General features: G+C 44.5%; 1 protein-coding gene across 1 annotated transcript in view; it reads left to right on the plus strand.

Moving 5' to 3' along the window:
• LOC135826063 (uncharacterized) overlaps window positions 1-7873 on the plus strand; it is a 121150-nt gene that overhangs the window by 56578 nt on the left and 56699 nt on the right. The window lies entirely within an intron of this gene.

Genomic DNA, 7873 nt, shown 5'->3' on the forward strand with positions numbered 1-7873 from the left:
AAACCTTATGGCGGGAAATTCCTCGAATTCTGCTCCATTTCTTTATCCACATACCAAACATGTATGAAGCTTACCAGAAGAAGTACCGAATTCTGCCAATTTTTCTGCTGGCATTGTCCGCATATGCCTATTCAGAGAGGACATGCGTCACACGACCTCAACGCACTATTAGTAGGACAAGTACATTGTACTGAAGGAGAGAGCTCGAGCGGTCATTCTTGCAGCAACATCATTCATTCCTAAACGCACATGGCAACAATATCATTTTAGGCCAAAACAAATAATGACCCTGTTTCCGGTCGCCCGACCGGGCCACTTTTTCCCAAATTCTGAAACTTTTTTTTGGTCCCAATTGGCAAATGTATACAAACGGTGGCAATGCCATGTGTGCAAGTGCACTCAACGAGTCATAACTCAGTCAAATCTCAACCGAATTCCACAATCGAAACACCTACAAGGTAGCAGAGATTCTCAGCTGTCGGCTCGAAAACCTTCGGGGTCGATACGAGCTAGAATAACGGAGCTGGAAGGAATCGAACTGTTTGCTTGATTTCTCAGGATGTACGAAAACAGGAATACACCACATGCTGTATAAGAACAGTGAGTCAGTCAACTAACTTGTTACTTTGACATTGACCCTTGCCATTATTATGTACAATGTACATGTGTAGGTGCTCTTGTCCATCAATACCACAACGATTGAGGAACCAACAAAAGTATCCAAAAAAAGTTTCACTCCGGCCCACCGAGTCTCCTTTTTGAGGCCGGGTTGCCGACCGGAAACAAGCCTATTTTGTGTTTTGGCCTTAGTAGATTTTCGGCGATTCTCAAAGGAACCCTCAAAAATCGGCGAAAAGCCTAGCGAATTTTCGGTAAGTCTCCTTTTCGGCGATTTGGGGAAAGCCTAGTAATTATGACATCATCCATACCCAATGCTGTAGACAGCAAGCTGTTTCGGCCATAAAGGCCTCATCAGTACAGCTACGAGCTAAATAGGCCGAGCTACCAGCCATGGTGCAAAGGAGGCACCACAGACATTAAGATAGCTCGTCGCTCTAGCGCCAGAGTGCTCAAACTACAAACAGTAGCGGGCATTGCGCCATGCAGCAGCACTAGAACAGCCTACTGAGAGAGCTCAACAAGTCGAACGCCGAGCGTGATACATCATCCATAGTTATTTTTATTTTTTAGCACAGTCAGTGTAGTAGTGTAGCGTGCTAGCAACACAGGGGAGGGACAGGCCAGTGTCTGTGGCACTCTGTGCACTCTAGCTCTGCAACAGCCCCGGTACAGACCTGTCCTGGTCGTGGTAGACATAGCACACTTTCGCACTCCCTGGATCCCTACACCTCCTGGGTCCGGGGTACCTACATGTACATGAAGTCTAGTGCACGGGGCCGGGGTGTGTCTACTTTTCTTAGACAGTCAAGGAGTAGCATGCCCGGCCCAGTCGTCGTTTCTGCGCCACTTGCTGTCTCTGCATGTTCACTTGAAAGCCGAGCAACGATGATTGTAACTACAAAAACGTGTTACTTTTCACGTTAGCTGTTAGTCGGCGCGTTTCTTCGCTCTACATTATAAACAGGACCGGTTCGGCTCCATCTTCCTCACTGGCCAAGCAATACCACTGACGAGAAGGAGCCTAGGTTTTCTGCTACTTCTTCGTTCTTCATTGTAGCGGAGAACTGAATTCCAATTTGACTTCTTCCGGTCAAATTATGATATTTTCAAGAGAACTGGAAATTGTTATTTCCAAGACTTGTTCTTGCTTCTAAAGACCATCCTGTACTAAAGTTTCAAAAAAAAAAAAAAAAAAAAAATTCACGGTTCGCGTGAGACTCGGCCAAAGGCCCAGTTTTCCGCATCCGCAGGAACGCCACCACCCTCTTGGATCAAGGCGCAGATGCAGCTCCTAAACGGTGGGAGGTGAGTAGATCAGACCCACCACAAAGTGGTCAAAGACCGAAATCCCATTCACTGCATCCATGTTTCCCTCGTGCCAGGCCACGAGTTCCCAATTAACTGTGGGTCGCAGCACGGCTGGAAAAAATCCTTCCGCTTCCAAGCAGGACTTGAACCTGGTACCCTCTGTTTCTCAATCATGGTCTTAGACCATCCCACTATGCCTGCCTGCTTAAAGTTACTTAAAGTTTCAAAGTAAATAAAAATTGCTTGAAGTAAAACGTAATGAGTCGTCACTTGTTCCCGGAGCGCCCGGGGTTTTGAGGTCTGCGTGGCTAGATTCGCGACGTGGTGAAGCGGAAGCAAGGCAACCAGGTAACGCGAGCCGTGCCTGTGTTCCAGGATGGAGGCATAGGTTTTTGAGTCAGAATACTGGGCACGGTGCGCTGGCATGCCATGAGCAATATTCATGCAGGTGAGGTAATGACGACATCTTGTCAGAGCTTCCTAGTGGAGTTCGGTACCTGACCTCATCCTGTGTGGTATGAATGTGCAGAGGGTTTGGGAAGAATGTTGATGTGTTGCCCAGCCTGGGAACTCGTTGGTTTCGTGTGTGGGGGGGGGGGAGGAGAATTGCTTTCTCAGTTGCGCACGTTGACTCTTGGTGTAGGCAATGAGTTTGGGTTCGTGCATCAATAAAGCTGCAAACAACCTTGCGAATAATGGCCCTTGACTGTGCATGAGAAAAAATGTCGCTATTCGGAAGTTTTGCTGTTTGCGAGGTTGAAAGTATGCTGTCAAATGGTCATTATGTCCAAAAATGAGTAATTATTCGTATTCACAAAATAGACTGCAGACTGGTAATAATGACGAATGATTTCGAGAGTACATACTATTATCCCTACGGCCCTAGTTTGTGAAGCTGTCTGCATCCTTAAAACGTGACATGACATCACTCAATAGGATGTTTTGGAAACAGTGCAATGTGAGCACGGGAGAGTTCTATCCAAGGCAGAATGATGTCACACACCAATGCACATGTGTCAATGGTACAGGCAGTGTGCAATGGTTTGAAATGTTACTGTAATGTGGGAAACTTTTGCTAGAGATTAAATTCTGCTTTTTTCGAGACCATCACACATCCGCGAATATAAATCGCCACAAACTGCTCCATACATTGATCGTAGTCATTACAAAATCCCACGGATTATATGAAATCGTGAAAGTTTCTCATCATGATCAAGCAATATTATTGAAAATGTTAAATGTGCACGCCGCGGACGTTTTTCCTTTACAGTACAGTCAACTTCGCTTATAACGACACTCGGCGGGGCATCAAAAAAGTGTCTTTATTCACAAAGTGTCGTTATACCCGAAGTCTCATTATATGTATTACAGTGGGATGGGAATTTGCTCTGGGCATGGAAATTCTGTCGTTATTCGCGAATTGTCGTTATATCCGCAGTCGTTATTAGCGAAGTTGACAGAATGTGAATTTTTCTATCGTAGACCCAATAGTTGCATGCTGTTGGTGACTCATTGTACTTTGTTGAGTTCTGTCATCTTGATCTTATGTAAACAGTGCTGAGTATAACGTGAGACCATCTGTGGAAAGATTGACGAAAACCGTTAGCAACCCTAAAGGAGAACAATCTAATGTGATGTGCAGTGTTTCTTAGACATGAATGAGTAGCCACAATGTGACCTTTCTGACCATCGTGTCCTGGGTGATGTACAATGCGATGTTTTGTGATGATTCTGTCTGAGCAGGTCCACCAAGCGCACCAGAGGACCTCTTGGTGGTCCGCCAAAGCTCAGGTTCAGTGACAATCCATATCAAGGTAAGAATATTTTCACCGCAAAAATGGATGCATGACCATAATACAGCGCGATGCTCGTAGGTGGGAATAGGGGTTTCTGTGCTGTACGGAAAACTAGAGGAGATTATGTTGTACTCTTGGTGCTGGGGGATTCATCGCTCTCTCGCTAATGTTGTCCGCTATAGTTGCCATGGCTGGCAGTTCTGTTCTATTGCAAATTGCAGTTGCATGGATGTGGACTGATCAGCTGCAATAGTTAACTCAAAAGGTTGATATGAGCATGCAGCAACAAAGAAACCAGGACTTTTATAGCATCTCTAAGTCTCACAACATCTTGTGTCCATCAGACAATGCAACCGGAATTATGGAGAGCGGCAGTTCTGTTGCTATTCTGAGCTTTTGCCTCAGATAACCCTCAGGCATTGCAACTGCGATGGCGAATTCCAGTGAAACGCAGAGTTGCTACTGAACCTCCACGTTAACGCCTGGCTGTATTGGATTGTATTGGCAAAGAACATGGCACACTCTTTAAAAATCACAATTGGCTGTGAACGTTGACGCTGTGTAAACATGCTTGGTTAAATTAGCCTTAATTCGCCTTCAGTGTGATCTGAAACTCAGATGTTGAGACAATAACATGTAGAGAAAGGAGAGAAAAAATGAACATAATTATGGTTACGAGTTCAGGGTAACTGTCCACCACTGTAACTAGATACTATATACAGTCAGAAAATGCAACAACTAGGCACAACAATGTGGAGAGTACTGAGACATTCGACGACCTGACACCTAGCTCCAACACAACTCCCCCCTTAACCTAGAGCGTTCCGAGTTTGAAGGCTGTTGGTTGGCGTTTCGGAGATGTTCGAGAGTTAGGTATCAGGTCGTCGAATGTCTCAGTACTCTAGACAGTTTTGTGCCTAGTTGTTGCACTTTCTGACTGTATATAGTATCATGTTACAGTGGTGGAGAGTTACTCTTAACTCGTTTCCATATGTCCTTTTTCCTTTCTACATTCATGTTGAAGAGAAAAGGACATATGGATACGAGTTAAGAGTAACTCTCTATCACTGTAACATGATACTATATACAGTCAGAAAGTGCAATAACTAGGCACAAAACTGACAGAGTACTGAGACATTCGACGTCCTGACACCTAACTTCAACACATCTCCGTAGCGCTAACCGACAGCCTTCCAACTTGGAAGGTTCAAGGTTATGGAAAGACCAAAGAGGGGAAGGCAAGCGCAACGAAAACGAGCAAAAGCTAGAGTCCCAACGGAACAAAGAATGTCGATTGTTACTGGACGATGACGAGACCAGTACGATATTTGACAAAGCGGTCTAACTACAATTAGAAGCAGCAAAGCAGCACACCACCCAACTTGGGTGGGTCATAAATATCCAAGATAAGTAAAGAAAGGGAAGCTTTGCGAAAACGAATTGTACAAGCCGAAAGCCAAACTCCTACAGTACTCCTCATGCATGACATTGTGATGGACTAGTTGACTACAAAATAAGTTGTTTCACACGACGTACGTTTCGCCGTATGGTTCGTGACGGCTCATCAGGTGTGCAATTTGAAATATCGTACTGGTCACGTCATCGTCCAGTAGCAATCGACATTATTTGTTCCGTTGGGACTCTAGCTTTTGCTCGTTTTCGTTGCGCTTGCCTTCCCCTCTTTGGTCTTTCCATAACCTTGAACCTTCCAAGTTGGAAGGCTGTCGGTTAGCGCTACGGAGATGTGTTGAAGTTAGGTGTCAGGACGTCGAATGTCTCAGTACTCTGTCAGTTTTGTGCCTAGTTATTGCACTTTCTGACTGTATATAATATCATGTTACAGTGATGGAGAGATACTCTTAACTCGTATCCATATGTTCTTTTCTCTTCTACATTTATTTATGGCTCAACATCCGAGTTACATTCATGTTATTGCAGTTAGTTAGTCCATCACTGTCACAAATAAGTACAGTATTGTAGGATACTGGCTCTAGGTTTATTACAATTCGTCCTCATAACTCGTATCCATATGTTCCTTTCTTTTTTCCTTTCTCAGTGTGATCTGTTTGGCAAGTCACCCCGATCTCTGCTGAACAGACCTGAAGCACTCAAAATGACTTTCTGTGCCGGGATTGAGTGTTAATTTTGTTTTGACAATGCCCTGGCCCATGAGGAAAACAAATGAAGAAAATCAAGCTAGGCAGGACATAGACTGAGTTTTAAAACGCCAGGGTGGCAGGACATTTTCCTAGCGTAGAGGATGGAGAAATTATGCTGCTGAACGAAGTAATAGATCAAAGATTGAGTGGATATACCTGCAGTTTACACAGAGGGTTGTAACTCAATCACAGCCATTCCATTCTCAGGGACACAGAACACCAAGGACAATACTCGGTTGTTACGTAACTTTAGTAACTTGTTACATTATAGTAATTGACATTATACGACAGAATTTGATTTCGGTTTCAAGGAGATCAGAAGAGAATTGGTTCTTGCGGGAGCCTGCTAGTTTTGCTCTACACGAGTATCCTAGAATATTCTGCAGATCGTTTTGCATAGATTGCAACAAGTTGATATGAACCATACACTACAAATATTGACCTTTTCATCCACTGCAAGCAAATGCTTTGTTCCCAGGGCATTATTGACTACTACAAAGCGATAAACTTTCTTGCCGTGCAAATTTTGCTTTTTCAGGGTTTGCGCTGGTTCCCGATGAGAACCTTTTTCGTCTTATCAGTTGAATCTTGTTTTGTCTACAATCAAAGTACAGAGCAGTTTGCGGCGATTTATATTCGCGGATGTGTGATTGTCGCAAAATAGCAAAGTTTAATCTCGAGCAAACGTTTTCCAATCTACAGTGTGCAGGGTAATTTATTATTTCTCTATGCTGAGAATTTGTAAGAAAGGGTTTGCTCCCCACACCGAGCTCGCGCTATTCCGCCGACTTTACTTGACACTTGACTGACTCACGACTGCCATCCAGAGCACACAAGAAGTCCACTGAGGGTTCTCCACGTCTGTCTCACCGTCCAGGAGCGACACTTACTCACGCTGCTATCTGGTGTTCAGGAGGTGTTTGTCGCGCTGGAAACGGAGCGTCTCTGTAAGTTTGTATCCCTGGTGATGTTTGTGCCTGGAGAGCACTATATAAGTGGTGCTCTTCAGGCACAATCTTCCTCAGCCTACTCAAGCTCAACTGATGAATGGTGAATTCCCCGAACCACTGTGTATTGAGCAGGGAGTGGTGCCTTCTTGCAGGTTTGCCGAGTCGAAGGTTTGATGGACTTCTTGTGTGCTCTGGATGGCAGTCGTGAGTCAGTCAAGTGTCAAGTAAAGTCGGCGGAATAGCGCGAGCTCCGGTGTGGGGAGCAAACCCTTTCTTACAAATCATCGCCGAAGTCGCAACCACTACTTCGTAATGCTGAGGATTGTTTGTGAAATTTTACAAAGTATGACGAGTTTGCAATAGAGCAATGTCAATTCAGGTTTTTCAAGTGATATTAAAGCAGCTGAGCTTGTAGAAGACTTTTTCCTGTTTGCATCCTTCCCTTAAAATTAGCCTGTAAACATTTGTTTGCACATGTTTGCTTCCTGTGTCCTGTGTGGTGTTTACAGGCTCCAAAGCAAGAGGAGCAAGTACGGGAATATGAATCCTCCTACTCCAGCGCGGTATGCTGTACTAGTAATATCAACCGATGGGCTTGCAGCAGGCCTAGAGTTGCCAATTGCGCTCTATCAGGCTTCTTCTTCTGGCAATGTAAGTACCTAACTACCCATATGCAGTGTCTGCTCTAGGATTTCCAACCACCTAGGTGCACATGCACCTGGCACAACTCCTCCAACCGCGTTCAATGCAATGGTGCAATTTCACTTTGACTACTGGTATTTGTGAAATTATTATTCTTTATCCTATTGACCATCGCAGCGTCCCCATTTGTTCCATACCTGAAGGGTATTTCGTGACAGTCTTGTTTCGGCATATCCTCCAAAGCGACATACTGAGTGATATACCGGGGTATATTGAAAATTGTTTTGCTAGACTATTGTCACTGAAGCTTGTTGCTGGTCTTCGTGCACTTCCAGATTTTATCACTGGTTCGAAGAATTGAACAGAATTAAACACGCGCCATGTACAACAACAAAGT

This window comes from Sycon ciliatum, chromosome 10 (assembly GCF_964019385.1).
Source record: "Sycon ciliatum chromosome 10, ocSycCili1.1, whole genome shotgun sequence".
Lineage (NCBI taxonomy): Eukaryota > Metazoa > Porifera > Calcarea > Leucosolenida > Sycettidae > Sycon > Sycon ciliatum.